This window comes from Lepisma saccharinum, chromosome 2 (genome assembly GCF_977018435.1).
Source record: "Lepisma saccharinum chromosome 2, izLepSacc3.1, whole genome shotgun sequence".
Lineage (NCBI taxonomy): Eukaryota > Metazoa > Arthropoda > Insecta > Zygentoma > Lepismatidae > Lepisma > Lepisma saccharinum.
In genome coordinates this window covers 152648031-152666169 of record NC_139230.1, presented here as the reverse complement: position 1 = coordinate 152666169, position 18139 = coordinate 152648031, and positions in this window count along the sequence as shown.

The following is an 18139-nucleotide window of genomic DNA, read 5'->3' as shown; positions in this document are numbered from 1 at the left end:
CGCTTTAGACTAATGGAGCTGAGAGGAGTGGGAGAGATTCTGTGAGAACATACCAGGTGCTTTTGACCGGCATAGTGGTAGTAGTCCATCGCCATGTATGTTCACCTCGCTTTTCGTAATGTGATTTTTTTTTTAAAAAAAATGAACACACCCCAACGAAGCAGAGGGTAACTTCTGCACCGACATTAACAACCACAGTGTGCGTAACAGAGAGATGGGTGAGAGCTCAACCAATATTATGCGATTTGGTTTTACTGTCAATGATTGCATTGTCCTTCGTGGCCGTGCTGTCTAAGACGCTGTGCTTTGGACTCTGACTGCGGGACGGCATGGGTTCGAGTCCGCCTGGGTTCAGTCTCTGGGTTCTCGGCCTGTGTATAGGACGGGTGGCAACCCACCATCGTGAGGAAATTGGGGAGCTACGAGTGAGTAGCGCAACCCGGTCTGGGAAATCTCGTATAATGGCTGAGGGTTCGACGTGCTGACCCCATGTCACCCCATTACCGGTTGAAAATCTCCACACCTTTAGGTAGGATTTGTGGGAGGGAGACTGGAAGTCGGGAGATAGGCCAAGGTCCTTCGAGGGCTGTTGAGCATGGGTTATTATTAGACCTCGGATTATTAGGTTCTAAAAAGTATGCTTTTAGGTTCCTAAAATAGGTTCTAAAAATCCTAAAATAGGTCATAAAAATCTTAAGTTAGGCTCGAAAAATCTTGAAACAGGTTCAAAGAAACTTAAAATAGTTCGAAATTCCTGAAGAATGCTGATTAGGTATCGTCACCAGCAATGAAAATGGGACACTCAGCTTACTGAAATACGCACTGTCTTGCATAACGTTATGTGTGTTGCCTCACCCTACGGCGATGGCAGAACTTACCATTGGAAATTTGCTATTAAAATCCACTCTTCGCCTTATAGTTTGGTAACAATCTTTTTTCATGTTATCCACAGTCAAACTCCGCAATTTTGTCTGTGAGGATCATCTTAATATGCTGAATATAATTTTTAAACAAGAACGTAGTCAGTGGTGCAAACTTCAATGCTGAAATGTTAGTTTGCAACGCGTGAATGCCAAAAAACACCGAAGTGACGTGAAAGTGTGCAAGACCACTTTGGATTGTACAGATAACAGTGGCACCAGACATTTTGCTTTGTTTAGAGCTTTGAAAAATCACCATGGACATGGAGGAAGGGAAATCGACAGAGAGTGACACGTTCTTCATTGAATTTTTTCGTGACCAAACAAAGCAAATGCCTCTGTGTGACAGAAATCCTTCAAAACCTTAAAAGAATATATAAAAACCTAAGAAAGGCTGGATTTAGGCGCATAAACCTAAAATAGGTTCTAACAAGTAAAATAGTTTTTTTCGGCACTATAAAACGTTACCAGTTGTTGCGTTTTAAACGAGACGCTGACATAACTTATTATTTCTTACATACCTGTAAAGGAAAAATATTGGTTCTTCTTCTTATAAGGCGCTACAGCTCTTTATGGGCTTTGGCCTGCTCAATTACATCCTTCCACTCTTCTCTACTCAACGCACATTTCTTCCAGTTCTGTATCTTCAGTTTTCTTATGTCATTTCTGACATCGTCTATCCATCTGGTTTTGGGCCTTCCTTGTGATCTTGTAGCAATAGGTCTCCAATTGTAAATTTGTTTCACAATTCTTTCTTCGGGCATTCTTTCAATATGACCCAACCAGCTCAATCTTTGTGTTTAGATAAATCTTCTTATATTCTTACTCTTTATTAATATTTCGAGCTCTTCGTTTGTTTTTATTCGCCATATATTATTAGATTGTCTCGTTGGGCCATATATTTTCCTTAATATCTTTCTTTCAAATATCATTAGTTTTCGAATTATATCTTCTTTCAGCACCCAGGTTTCACAGCCATATGTAACCACAGGTCTTATTATGGATTTATACAGCTTTAATTTTATTTTTCTGGTAACTAGTTTGGATTGGAATATCCTCTTATTCGCATAGAATGCTCTGTTTCCAGCTGCAATCCTTTCTTTAATTTCTTCTTCAATTTCATTGTTTCCATTTACTATTGACCCGAGATATTTAAATGACTGTACCTGCTCTATGTGCATTGTATCTATATCCTCTTTTTGTTGTTGGATTTTTCTTCTTGTACACCTCATATATTTTGTCTTTTTTTCGTTCACTATTTCATTGCCTGTTGCTTTAGTTTCACTAGTGAGTCCACCATTGCTTGCTTAGTTCTTGTAGTAATTACTATGTCGTCTGCATATGCACAGACCTGTCTTATTCTTGTTGAAATGTTTCCTCTGATTTCCAACTTCTGAATTATTTCATCCATGACTATGCTAAATAATATTGCTGATAATGGGTCTCCTTGTTTTACTCCTCTATTTATTGCAAATTTCTGACTAAAATCATTGTTTCCTTTTACTACTGCTGTAGTGTTTTGTAATGTCATCTTTATTAATCTTATTAGTTTGTTTGGAACATTAATTTTCTTTAGACATGTAGGAATTATATTTCTATTTACTGAGTCAAATGCTTGCATAAAATCTATAAATATGTTATGCAGTTCAATATTATATTCATAACATTTTTCATATATTTGTCGCAGTATGAATATATTGTCAACTGTAGATCTATTTGGTCTAAATCCCATTTGATATTCGCCCAATTTGTTTTCTGTAATTTCGGAGATTCTATTTTGTAGAAGAATTGCAAAGATTTTGTATGCGACATTCAAAAGCGTAATTGGTCTATAGTTATTACACTGCAATCTGTCTCCTTTTTTAAAAATTGGGTAAATGATACCATGTAACCACTCTCGTGGCATTTCCTCTTTATTCCATATGTTGAGTATCAAATTATAAATTTTATTCTTTATCATATAACCTCCATGTCTTATCAGTTCTGCTGTGATATTATCTGAACCAGGTGACTTATTCATTTTTAAGGATTTTATGATTTTATTTACCTCCTCATATGTTGGTATTGGAGTTCCAGTATCATTTTCCAATTTTTCGGATATTTCATCTTCAGACGGTAAGTGTTCCCAATTTAATAATTCCTGAAAGTACTCTTTCCAGCGGAGTAATACTTTTTCTTTCTCAGATATTAGTTCTCCAGATGTATCTTTACATAATGAAGTTGCATGAGTGTAGTTCCCTACATGAGATGTCACAGCCTTAAAAAAATTTCTTGAATCCTTTTTTCTATGGTATTCCTCAATCTCTTTGATTCTATCATTTATCCATTCTTTTTTCTTCTTTCTGCATACATTGTTGGCAATTCTCCTTTTTTTCTCATATTCTTCACAATTTGCCCTTGTGTGTCTCTGTAAACATCTTTGTCGTGCAGCATTTTTCTGATTTATTACCATTTTACATTCATCATCCCACCATTCATTCCTTGGTTTTCCATCTTGCTTTTGTATTACTTCAGTTATTGTTTTCAGAATGACTTCTTTGAGTTGTTTCCAATCTTCATTTATATCTTGGGTATCAATAAAGTTTTCCAAATTTTGGCTCTTTTTTTCTATATTGTTTCAGAATTGCTTTACTATGCATATTGCTTTTATTCCATTTTATCTGTTTTCTTGGAATACTTTTTCGTACAGGTATTAATTTCTGTTTAATTACTGCCTTGACCAAAAAATGATCCGAATCACAATTCAGACCCCTCATTGTTTTTACATCCTGCACCATTTCCTTTTTATGTTCGTTTACTAAAACATGGTCAATTTGGTTGGTAGTTTTCCCATCTGGGGACACCCAGGTACCTTTATGTATCTTTTTATGTTCATACTGTGTACTCATTACAGTCATATTATTTGCAATAGCATAGTTGCATACTAATTCTCCATTATTATTGGTTATCTCATGCAATGTATGTTTACCTGTTACTTCTTTATATGCATCCTCTTTTCCTATTTTTGCATTTAAATCTCCCAACAGGACTATCAGGTCATGTCTCGGGGTTTTATCTTGCACTACTTGTAGTTCTTCATAAAACTTATCTTTAATGTCATCATCTTTCTCTTCTGTTGGAGCATACACGTTTATAAATGTCACATTACAGAACCTTCCCTTCACTCTAAGTTAGATATTCTTTCACTACACGGTTCAAACCCTAGTACATGTTTTACCATTTCTCTCTTTACTAGGAATCCAGTTCCGTGCTGACCCGTAGTTTCTTTACAACTGTAATACACAGAGTATTTGTCTTTCTTGATTTCTCCTTGCCCTTTCCATCTTACTTCCTGTAATGCGACTATCTGCAACTTTGTTGCTAAGACTTGATCAGCTATTTCTTGCATTTTTCCCGGTTTTAGCATAGTCATGATATTCCATGTTCCTACACATATTATATCTTTCTTATTCCTTTTCGTTTGCCTAGGTCGTTTTCCATTAATCCATCCGGCTTTCTGTAATTGAGCTGTTTTAGCGGAAGGTTATTTTTATGAGACCAGGGTGCTGGCCTAGTGCTCAACACCCATTTCTTTGGAGGACCAGGATTTTCTGTTAGGGTTTACTCCCTTAGCTGATAACACCCAGTTTAGGCGCTGGATACTCGCCTTCACCCTCCTCCGTCTGCTACAGCGTCGGCCCGCCGAAGCGGGCCGTATGAACTTTTTTGCTGCATTGCCCAGGGGTCACGCGGCTAACAGCCTTCGGGGACGTAGGATTTGTTGGTAGTATTGGTAGTTGTTATACCCAATGGCGTTCCTTAGTATTTATAGAGTGCTCATATCAGCATCCGAACACTCCCTGAGACCATACCAACCTTTGACCCCCGGAAAAATATTGGTTAAAAACCTAAAATCGGAGGTCTAGTTATTATATATTAGTAAATAATTGCATTATTCACCAATATTCAGAGTAAATTTTCTTTGTGAAACACTTTCGAGAAGAGGCGTTGTAGAAAGTCGAATGTGAATGAAAATAGTTTACCTGAAGTCAGATAGTCGAAATGTGGATCTTGATGTTAATGAGAACTAACATTAGAAAGAAACTCAGTTTCCTTTATTCACATTATGTGTAAATAGATAGGAACATAATTACGTGTACTTTTATAACATGGCTATAATTGCAAATAGGCCTGTATGTCCTTCGTATTTTTTTAAAAAAGGCTCTAAGGAACTGTATAGTTCGAGAAAATGCTTTAACGCCCAAGGAGAATTTGAGGAAATTGTTAAAGTCTATTTCAAAATGTTCTCTAGTGCTTGTTAAGGTCTATTTCAAAATGTTCTCTAGGGCGTTCTGTTTGGAGGATTTGCATAAATGACCCCCGTCCCTTTTGGTGATACTTCGTTTTTATGAGCAATAACAGTAGTGACTCGGCAAAAAGAAAGCAAGAATAAAAGTCCAACCAAGATGTGACAGGGTCCCCCTTAGAATTTCAGCAAATAAAGTAGCTCGACTGGCGACACCCTACCAAAGCTGAATAACACACTGATTATTATTTGAGATGTGGAATTACCTTCCTTGTTCTTTCATTTCCCAAGTAATGGTTAACCTAATGATACAAATAGGTCGTTTAGTCCATCAGGAAGTAACGAAAAATCGACAAGGAACAAAGAAGAAACCAAACAACTGTTCATGTTTGGTGCTAGAGTAAGTACAAAAAATAAAAACATTTGTGTACGTATCTTACCAATTTTCCCCATAGGATGTGTAAACCACTAGGCTCGTATCGTCGAAAAGTGACTCCTGTGTACGTTGTTGATGGCCCAATTCTCCAACAGAACAGTCTCGCAGTTTGGATCCATGGACACTATCTCGTAATTATATATATATATATATATATATATATATATATATATATATATAAATAATAACGCGTAAGACGTCCTGGGTTCGATACCCGGTGGAGGCACATAGTGGTTCGGATCCCACTTTAAACTGTAGGTCCAGTCCCGATTTGCCTTACTGTTCATAAATTGGACTTAAAACACCAAATCAATCAATCAATCTATAACCCGTGGCTCTATAGCCGGTAAAGCCCTTGGTTTATCTTGTACACGTAAATCGCATTTCAGCGAACGCAAGAACGAGAATTTTTTAAAAAAGTAATTTCAATCTTGAGTTGTTCCCAGGACGTTCATATTTCACGGCGGAAAATAAAGTAAAACATATTGATGATGATGATGTCTGAGAATATTAAGACTCGTGTATTATATGTGATTTTAGAGGATGCCTTAGTTCTGATCTACTAGTTATAGATAATGCGAAAAGAAGGTCTGATATTGTTGTGTTGTGATTTCAGAGAAAAAGAAAATAATCTTATCTGTAGTACACCGTGTATCAGGTTGTTGTTTTCTTTCAAGTGATGTCGAAAGGTTCTTTTGTTCTAGTGTGTAATTTTTTCTTGCGTTTGAAAATTGCGCAGTTCACAAACGCAATGGGAAATTCAGCAGTTCTTAATGCTGTGCTGTTCCTTTTTTATAGTCTTGGATGGCGAACTTTTAACGTCTCTCCCGGAAAGAGAGCTGATTTGCAATCACTGCTCGAGTTTCGTCGTTTCCTGTTTTCCTTTATTCACAACAAACTTCTAAACATTTTTCCGTCGTAGAATTCTTAAGTGAAGTTTTGTTTATAAATTCGTCAGAATCGTGGCTATTTACAAAATTGTTTCATGCCCAAACGCATAGATCAGACCAATCGGGGCTGAACCTACGGTTACATTGATATTCGAGCCACTATGTGCCTCCTCCGGAAATCGCACTCGGGATACTTTGTTTGCAAGACGAAAGCGTTTCGCTCTTGTGGCTTGGTTGAGTTTTTGTTTTAAGTCCACTTTATCCACGGATGAGCTAATGACGACCGGGCCTACAGTTTAACGTGGGATCTGAACCACTATGTAACTCCACCGGGTATCGTTGAAAAGTGGCAACCATTGGGAAAATTATTTTGAAAAAGGTCACAAAAGGGGCAAAAATGTGATATTTGAAATCTGGTGAAAACACAACTAGCCATTGGACATAATAAAATAAATAAAAGTTACAACTAAAAGAGTGTATGAGTGGGGAAGAGGCCTCACAATGATACTGGCCCTGGGCCTCCACATATATAAATTCGGGATTAACTTTATCTAGCACAATCTACATTTGCAGCGTATTAGATTATAAAGGAGACGCTTTTGATGTCGAAGGGAGTTAATTCTGGAAGTTTCCTGTCAGAACTGCGAACGTTATCTACTAGACAAGCGTTTCTCACAGATAAGTCCCAGGACCGAGGGAGCACCCCTTATTACGCCCGTGAAACATTTATGAAAAGCTACGTAGCTTTTCATGTTACTCTGACAAGTTTGTTCCTCTTAGGATTTTTTGACTTAGAATGCAAAATGTATTTAGTTTTTCTCTTATTTTAATGAAAACCTTTTCTGATGTTAGAACTCAACATCATCTTGGAACTGCTGCATAGAAATTTGAATCTTTTGTGCAAAATCCACGACTCATAATCCATGGAAGTTGCGAAATCAAGATCCTTGAATTGGGAGGCACCGATTTATCCAAAAACCCTGAAATTTCCTAGACTCGTCCCTAAATTTTTTCATAAATCTAAATTCATGGTCATTTTGGCTCTAAATTTACACTTACACCCAGATGAAAAATTCTGGATAAATCCCCTGGTGGGAGGAACACCTTATCTTAACCCTTACGCTGCAATGATGGGCTTTTATACCTTGGAAATCCCCTAATGTGGACGTCAGGGCCTTTTCCTTTCTCTTGCTCTACTCTACTGGCGACCAGAGAGTAGACAGGGGAGGAAGGCCGTGAGCTTTCATCGTAAATCGTTCCGATGGTTAGAAACTAAACAGATTCTGGTTGCTAGGGAGACCGGAGTCTTCCGAGAGGGAGAACGAAGTCTGTGGAGCATTGGTTTCCTGTTACTTCTCACGGGTGGCTAATAATGTTCTGCGTGTATCTTTTTACCGGAAATAGCCCATCCGTTGGACTAGTAAGCAGCCTCCCTTTGTCCTGACTGTTGCTGCCAAAAGCTTCGGCTTTATTCTTCAAGCTCTCCAACAAAGAGCACATGTGTAGTTCCTGTCATTGTCGAAGGGTGAATACAGGCTTCAGACTGTGTGTATGTTATTTTCGGCGGCTGCTGATAACACAGCCAAAAAAAAAAAAGTCTCCCAAGGTTGAACTGAAGGGAGTCAGTTGAGAGATTACCCTTCAGCAAAACACTTTCAACAAGGTTCTCCAGTGACAGATGTCGAGTTGATTTTATAGAGAACAGTTTACATGTAAGAAATATTTATCTGCTAAATTTGTAGGGATGGGCGAGATTAATCGGGCAGATAGTGTTCTTACAACAATGGCTCATAGGTTTATGGGTAAATTTACCGACAATGTTACTGTTATTGTTCTGATGAAATATGAAGAACAAATCACATACGAATCACGATTAAATGCTCAATATTTTAAACATAATTAGGATTTAATTTTGCAATATATTTGTTTATTGTTGCCTATCTTTGAATAAAATTAATGCAATATTTTCTATATTACTTCGTACACTGTTTGTTACTAAATATGTGTTTTAGACGTAACAAAAATGTTACTTTAAGTAAGATTTTACGATTATTTTAGTTTTAAAAATCTTGTAATGCGCAATTTTGTTTGATCCAACCAGATGACGTATCGGGATATTTCCAATAGTATGCTAATTGTTATATTGTAATTAACAGGCAATTGACAAGAAGTCCACGTAATTAAATGTTTCCTTTCACAAAAATGCAATATGCATCTTTTGGAGGAACCTAATAAGCTGTAAAATGTTTGTTCCACCCATTTTTTAAATATTTTTTTCCTGTTACGTTTCCTATAGTTTAGAAAAGTTTGCGTATCGTTAAAAAATAACATCGACCTATTCGTAAAAACATTTATGCAAAATTTGGAATTTGAATATGTCGAAATGCTACTTTACCTGCCCGTTACTTTTACGCCACATGCTGCGGGTGGAACAAGAATCTCATATTCTCATTTGATCTACAAACTAAAATTCCGTGGCGCAACAACCCTTTGGAATCCAAGGCCTGCCAAGCTCTTTTCGTGGGGTGACGCATGTTTAGTCATCACATCGAGTAACATTGCTGCTGTTATCTGACTTTCTTGATCGGAGTCCGCCTCTCTTGCTTTCAACTAGCTCCCCAATTGCCCTCCCAGCCACCGACATTTTGGGGTACCCACTATGGAACGAACCTCCGACCGCTCGCACCAGAAGAAAGTGCGCTAACCATTCGGCTACTCAGTAGTTCTTCTCATATCATGTACCATTTTGATAAATAATGAGCACATCTCCGGAAGTTATACGTCTTGGCTCAATATTATATCTTTCTTGAGGAGGTAGGGACATATCTTTACATGCTATATCGTTCTTTTGAAGAGATTCTGTCGGGATATCGACCAAGGCTACAGGCTATCTAGAAGCATATCTCGAAAGCAAATCTTCATCATTCGTCGCCAGAAAAGCTACAAGACATGTATCTTATATTGTCTAACTTCTTAAACATCCAAAAATAGTACTAACATTTCTAGTAGGTCTTGATTTTCTAAACTACCATTTGGCTTTGTATTAAAAAAAAAAAAAACAATTTTGAAGAAAACAGGACTTGCAGTGTACAAACCGGGGCATCTAGTCATCCCATGTAAAGGCTTTCTGCCAAAGTGGCCTGCTCAAGAAGAAAAGCTGGTATATTTCTTGAATTATACATCTGAACCGGATTGACCTCCTTGTATTATATATGTTCTACTTGCTGGGATTGTTTTTTTTGTGTACTGTGTGGGCCCTTTAGGGAGCTTTCAGGCTGAAGCTACAAGTGATACGTGCCTCTTGGAAACCAACCTTCAGGAATAAACGCAACCTTTCGCAGCGAAGCGACACGACAAACTGCATATGTCGTTCGGACTGAGAAGAATCGACTTCCTATGTTTCTTCCTTAGATGCGAGAGGACGTTCAGCATTTTGCAACTCGGGGATGATACGATATCTCCGCCGACTATAAAAGCCACGTCCTTCCTTTGGCGAACGTACCAAAACAAACGAGACTCGTATAAGCTTGCGGCTGAAAAGAGAAACGGGTGAGTTGAGTCTCGTCGTCGTCGAAGTACAAGTATAGCCACCAAGCAGGCACGTATCTATTTCGGAGGTGGCCCGAACCAATGTCTCAATAATAATAATAATAATAATATAAATTTTTAAATTAAAATAATTAAATTAAAATATTAATAAAGTATGTAAATTAACCAATATTGTATTGTTATTATTGCATCAGTAGGTAAAAAGACTGTATAAGAACAGAGATGTAACAGCACGAATTCATTGCCTAGCTTGCATGTATTCAAGCTCACCAAAATTTGTATAAAAACAACTGCCCTGGCAAGGACATTAATGTCAAATAGATAAAGAATTGAATATTTATTGAATAACAAAAAAGAATGTTAGATCCAGTTGACAAGAAGTAAAGTTCCTGATTAATATTTTATGCATATTATCAAAAGTGGCAGTATGCATAAATCTTCGTTGGTACTGTCCTTCAAAGCCGTATGATCCCAATATAATCCTTGCCTTCCAATAAGTTGGCGGAAATAAATAACCATCGATTATACAACAAATGCTAAACAAGTATATTTTCATTATTTAATTTATGTACTTGCTAAGTCTTTCGTGCGGGGGGGGGGGTTCTGGACCCCCCCTAAATACGTCCTTGCCACCAAGATGTGATAAGAGAAAGATTATCTTCTACGCTACAGTATACTGTATTAGTGGTGCCAAAATGCCGAAGTAGTGAAGTAAAAGTTGGAGTAATCAACAAATACAAAAAGAGATTTCTAAGCAGAGTTATGCAAAATTGGGATTTATAAGCACTATACAATGCGTTCAATCTCACAACAATATGAACTGGATTTAAAACATTAAAGCCTATGTTTTACTACAAAGGAATAATACAGGGAAATAGGCAAAATCCGCCCCATAACATGTTCATTAGTCACTTAAAATTAACTATCCTTCACGTTTTTTACTCTCTGTAGATTACTTTTTCCTGCCATTCGGCAAAAATCTGCAAAAAAAATGTCAAGATAAATATATATATATATATTTATCTTGACATATCACTTGTCACTTCCACTTTTAACTTTGTTGTAGTTGATAGCGAGGTCTGAATGCCTCTTTGTTAAGCTGTTTTTCTCTCCGACACAAAAGAAAATTGATCCGTACTTGTTTCTTACATAGTTCGAAAGTATTCTTTCGTTTTCTTAACAATTTGGTATAGACACTAGAAAAGCAATTGCCACACATTTGATATGGTTCTTGATAGTTCCACCCTTTACGTATTAATTTTAATATCTGTACCGTGTCTCAAGCGTATTTTTCAAATTTTGAGCATTGTCTAACGCGCGTAATATAGTGAAAATCTGCTTTCTTTCGCCACCTTGAATCGTGTCTGATTTCTTTGGAATCCAATAGCGTCCCTGCTTGTCAAGGTATCTTGCAGCAGAAACGATTTCATCTAAATAATCATACATTTACGGCAGTGATCATCTTCATAAATTGACAACTTTCTGTTATCTGAAACCTGCGCATTTTGTTCCATAAGCTCCAAGAATGTTGTGTGTGTGTGTATCAAAGTTTGAGTACACACTGGGCAGATTACAGTGGGATCCGAATCATAAAACGCCGCACAGGACTCCAGAGAAGATGCCTGCCTATTTTGTTACATTTTCATGTGGTATAATCAGGAAGGATCATGTGAAAGCACGTGGAAAAGAAGTTAATTGCGATCGACAATTGCCAATTCCTGTTTTTTCCCCTCCATTCTATTCTGGGAACGAGGATGGACGAAGAACAAGAACCCTCCAGTATCACTACTCGTTCCAGTTGCTTATTTGCTCGTCACCTAGCAAAATACACAAACTGCATAACTTCGCAGATGATCAAACCAGAGCCGGCCTCTGTGGCGGAGTGGTTAGCACACCGCACTATAGCACAATACGACAAAGTAGCAGAAAAGCAAAGCCAAATAAACCAAATCATACCAAATCTTGGGCAAGCCAACTCCTGGGCCGATTTCTACTTTGACATCGCCCATCTTCTCTCACACGCAGGGCAGAAAATTCAACTTCCTCTCTAGTAGACGAGGACGTTAGGTTATGCACAGAGACCCGGATTTGTGGGGTTAGAAGGGGCTACAGCCCAGGGTCTCCGTCAGCAAGTAGCCTCCACTGCGGAAAATTGCTTTGAAAAGGGCCACAAAATGGGGGGGGGGGGTTTAATATACTTGAAACGTGGTTAAATATCGGGCATAGCTTGGCCTAAAAGTTACAAGTAAAATTCTACATATGGGCTTCACGATAGGACAGTTCACAATTTGCAGTTCAATGTCAATGATGTTTTTAAGGGATCGTATTTTCTGGACATTCGTTCCCTCTTGCTGTGAGATTTGTTCCAGGAGGACAATATTTCCTCGTTTATTTGGTCCGGTCGGACCATTTTCTGGGGCCACCACATAAACCGCGTTAACACATCGTGCTACGACGCCAGGGGCCCCGGGTTTGAATCGCCTCCCGTTCATGGGTGTTCTAGGTGAGTGTCCTTTCATAAATTTAATCGTATCATCACTCTCCCATCTTCGCGATTAGCCAGAAGTGGCAGAAAAGCGAAGTAAAATAAACCAAACCAATCAATAAATATAAACCGTGACACCAGACTTTTTTTCATTTTTTTTCCCCAAGCGCATTGCGATCTAGTTGAAAGTTATATCTGACAGTTCGGGTTGGAATTATCCTTTGTGAAGCAAACCTTCTGCGTCGAACATGATATATCGAGCTGAGATAACTGAAACTTCCAAGAAAGGATCTTGCGACATTCTCCGGTTGTGCTGTATCATCAAGTACTAAGGTCCCTGCTTCGAGGAAGTTTTCGGGAAGCGATGTTATACGCACGGCCTCACGTCTGCAGTTTTCTTTTTCTTTCTTTTTTTCCTGACTTGCGGCGTAGTTCCTCCTGGTTGCCCAACCGCCCATTGCATGGTGTGTGCCTGTTGTCAGATCCGGGCAGCGAAGGTCTTACCCAGGTAGGGGAAACGATGGTCGGGTTTTCTCAGGAGCTGGAATCATTATTGCCAACTTCATAGATACTGCATTCTTTAAACCTCCATACAATAGCCATATTGTCTAAATCTACGTAATACCTGAATAATATGCCTAGAAAACATACTGAATCTGAGTTCTTTTTTATGGATTGTTCAGTTGACGAGCTTGTGTTTGGAAGGCCACAGGTGGAAATCTTGCTTCGTATCATTTTTGCCGAAATATTCCGTGGTTTTCCTCGTGAATGCTTTGATGGCATTTTCAACTAACGCTGCTTATTTTCACTTAATTGTCACTTCAGATGCATCTTTCCCTCAACTCCTTGTTATGCTCGCCCTGTAATCAAGGAATCCCAGGTTCGATACCCGGTAGAGGCACATAATGGTTCGGACCCCACTTTAGACTGTAGGCCCAGTCCAGATTAGCCTATCTGTGCATAAAGTGAACTTAAAAACGCAACGCCTTGTCGTTCTGACTTGGGGCTGTGTTGTCACGTTCAGCGCATTTGTGCAGCTGAGAAGTCTTATCCCCCCCCAAATGATACAAGTATTAAATAATTAAAATATTCTCCATCTTTAACGAAAACATATCAGTTTCTTAAAAATGTCGAAAACTTGCCATATTTCTCACTTAGCAAGGAGAAGGTAGGAAACATCTGATCAGAGTTGGGAAGTTTGGCAAGTTATTGAAAAAATGTAACGAACCGAATTCGCCACCGAAGTTCCCGGGTTCAAATCCCCTCGGGCATGAATATTCTTGGTGAGAGTGCCTATCAATTTGATCACATCATCGTTCATCCTCATCGTCGCGATTAGCCAAAAGTGGCAGAAAACCGGCACTAAATAACAAAAATACAAATACAGAAAAGTAATGAGTCAGTGTTACCGTTACTTTGTTTTCAAAGGTAAGTCGTTACCCAGTGGTGTGCCAAATGGGGGTTGGTGGGGGGTCATAACGACCCCTTTGTCCCTGTATTCCTAAAATAAAAGTACATCAAAGGCAGGAGAAGATGGAAAAATGAGGACTGACTACTAAAAAGAGGATATATACCCCCCCCCTCTTTCGAAAATCCTGAGTACGCCACGCCCACCGGCGTTACTGTTAACGTTACTTTATCATATAGTAAGGATATTTAACTCTTTACACAAGTATCACATCTGCATGTTTTCACAATGTAACTTTATGTACACAAGTTTAAAAGTAACACAACAAAGCATATTTTGTCCTGGCAAATAAGTCGTCCAGTTCTGCATTTATCAAAAGGTAAAGCACACTACCGTTACAATTTCTCATGTAATTTTGGTAACGCGTTACTAACACAAACACCAAGAAGTAACGCGTTACTTGTGTTACATTACTCCCCTGACTTTTTATTTTATTTATTTATTTAACCAGCAATGCGTATTAGGCATTGCTCTTTCGAAAATAGATTTTTGGGATGATTTCAAAGTGTTCACGCACCTCACTTAGTACTCTTGCAGTTTTATGTTTAAACAGCACACATGCAAAAGCTGCGATTCAACCTACATCATAGAACTACGTTAAAGCCATAATTTATGTACCTTCATGCAAACTATTTTTTTTATTTTTATCAATGTAGATGGAAAAGCTTCTAACCGTGTGTACAAAGAGTGAAACATAAGTTTGTCAATATACGCTGTATAACACACACCTATTCGGACATTCCATTAGAGTTCACCCAGACCATGACATGCACCAACTCCGATTTTCATGTGACATTTCCAATCAATTTTCTACAACTTTGTCTCTCCTATATCTCAGAAACTGTGAAGCTTACAGTGGAACAGATACGTTGGTTTGTCTCATGGAAATTTCAACATGTTGAAAATTAGCTAGCCGACATGGAATGCCCCTATTACTAAATTCGTTGATCCTATACAACTTTTTTTGAGGTGTCATTCAGAGTCTAATTAACGGAACAACACATACTTATATGTTCGGTCCAAATCACTGGTAAGTGGAAATAAAAAAAAGTGTAAAGAAATAACAGAGTTTGCCTCACTTAAACCGATACTTTCAAACGGGCCGCCCCGTAAGTAGTGGTTAACATAACAAAACCGTTGTTCCTGTTTTGAATCCTGAGTGAACATGTGCGTTCTTTGTGTATGTTCCTTCATTCCATAATCATTTATTACGTCGACATACTAAGGTGGGTTGTTGGAGTTGTATGTCCCCATAGATCTCTGACTGTATTAATACAGGGTCCTTCGTTCAGCCATGAGCGCCTTGACGGCGGCACGCTTAACGGCCGCCCGGACGCCAACTCCCGTCAAATCGCGTGCGATATCTCCGCTATGAAAGCCGCTAGCTTCGAAATGATGTCAAGTTCTCAGAATTATAGTTACAATTACATTCAAAGTAAGCACGTTAATTGTCACGGGGGATGTTGGAAATGTTGTGTTCGTGCATCCACTCGTTTTTGGCATGTTTGTAGGAAATTTCGCGTAGCTTTGGTAGCAAGACACGCTAGGTAGTGTTGCTCACGAGACGAGACTTTGTCTGTCTAGTCCCGTCTCGTAAAAATGCCCTCGTGTCTCGTCTCGAAAATATACGTTTGTCTCGTCTCGTCTCGTAAAAGTTATGCAGGATATTATGCCAACAAAAGTTAAAACTCGGAGTCATCACAAAATATTATTCCCGAAAGTGAGTAAAACCTTAAAATATTTTGTTCACTGTATAGTGAGAATAAATAAGGTTCGTTAACCATAAGGACATTAATATTTAATATAATGTTTGTTGATTACCAATAGCTAGATAGAGAATGAAATCTACTTTGTGGTTTTGTGCCTTCAATCAACTTTTTTATCCATCATACACTAAGGAAGCTTTCAGACCGAAGCGATAGGCGACAAACCGCACGGGGAGTTTGCACCGAAGTTACAATCAACGCGAGCCCCTTCCGTATATAGGCAAATATTCAACGCATGTGCACTACCAACTAACAAAACCGAGGCTACACTGCACGATATTAAGTTTCAACGACAAGGAACACGTACACCTTGTCGTGTTACTTCGGTTCGGGAGGTCACATTTACTGACGGTACCTTTCCAAGCAGTTGCTTGTCGCTTCTCGCCTGTTGCGTGTCGCTTGTTGCTTTGGTCTGCAAGCTCCCTTGAGGGAGCGTTCAGAACGTAGTGACAAGCGACATGGTAGGGTAGTTCACACGTGACACAGGCAACTTCAGTTTATTAGCAAGCATTCAAAGTCCGAGGCAACATGACGCACGGTATTCAGGAGACGGTCTAATCCGTACAACACACAAGCGACCCCGAACAGTTTGTTGGCTCGCTTCGGTTGCAAGGTTCCATGTAAGGGAGAGTTCAAACCGAAGCGACACGCGACACATGCTGCTTGGGAACTAGCCCATCAACAGCAGCATTGCACACCGTAGCGTCATGAGACGTCGCGCAAACCTGCGTTCGATTGGTGGAATCCCCAAGCGACACGAGTGTTTTGCACCGAAGTGACAAGCGACACAAGCTCCTTTAGTCTTTAAGCAGGCTTTCCCCACGCATGCGCTACCAACGGACAGAGGCGACACGATGCACTATATTAGAAAACGGCCAAGTCCGAGCGACTCGTCTCGTTCGTCATGTCTCTTCGGTTCTGAAGGTTATATTTATTACTGAGGGTTCATTTCCAAGCAGCAGGCGTCACTTCTTGCCTCTTTCATGTCGCTTTTTACTTCTTTGACTTCAGGCAATATAGATTCTTTACGTCAACGCAGAGTATCTTAACTATATTGGCCTATTGCCAGGTTTTTGGTGCGAAATCTTGGGAGTTTGCAACCAGTACTGAGGATGGAACTGTTGATTTTGAGAAGAGGGGTCGCAATGAATGAACTGTTTTTGCTGGCGAGAATTTTATGACAATTGTCCCCAATAAGGCTGGAAGAGGACCTACACTAAACAATGTCAGTGGCTACCTCCACATCGTTTGGCGCAAGGATAAATGGAAGGAAGCCCTTGGGGTAGCAGTTGTTGAGGAAATTTCAGGATTTTGCAAGTAAAGATACCTGCAACAAGAGGCTATAGTATGGACAAATTCGTTATGGGGATAGTGGGGCGAATTAGGTTTTGCGAGGGGGAATCTTACAGAAATAACTCGAAAGAGCGCTAAAGAATCGAATAAATGTTGGAACATCCAGAAATTCGGAGAAGCTAGAGAATGCTTAACCGATGCAAGAAATTAATTAGAAATGAGATGTTGATATGGGCAGTGATAGAAAATACCTTTTCCCAGCGACACGTGCAGCTCGTCGTGCTACATCGGTTCGGAAGGTTGTATTTATTAGTGAGGTTCGTTTCCAAGTGACATAGGTTTTTGCTTTGGTCTGGTCACTTCTTTCTTCGATCTGACCTATGCGACAAACAACACGCGACAGGCGAAAAGCGAGAAGTGTCGCTTGCGAACGAACCAACAGTAATAAATGCAATCTTTCGTACCGAAGCGTCGCGACAAGCAGGAGAGGATAACGATCACCAGGGAAGTTATGCCACAAATTGATTACGTTTCCTCACAGAATTCAGGTGTTCTCTTGCTTCATTTTTAGTTTCCGTGTCGTCCCGTTTTGCCACATCCCGTTTCGCCCAATTATCAGAGGCGCATTTATCACATTTCCCACCCAAGTAAAAATTTCGGCGAAAGAGGAATTACCGTCTCGCAGATTATTTTGAAGGGAGGGAATTTTCCCTCCGCTGAGAAATTTCATGTTTAAACAGACAGAATGCTTAATAAAAAGTTATATGATGAAAGATACCTAGAAAAAAGGGTTACTGACCGCGAGGGGGTTTGGATGGGGAAATATTACAAACAGCAAGGGAGGTTACACGTCAAAAATCACTTCCTTCCATGAGAAGACTACAAAAATTGCTTTGCGTCCGTTCCTTAGATGGCACGATTTTATGTGGAATATTCCTTATTCCTTGTGTAGGAATAATTGTGTTGTAACGATAACAACTATTGTACAAATGTCTCACTTAACTGTAGTTTACGCGTTATAGCCGTAGTTTTTACTTTAATGGCGTT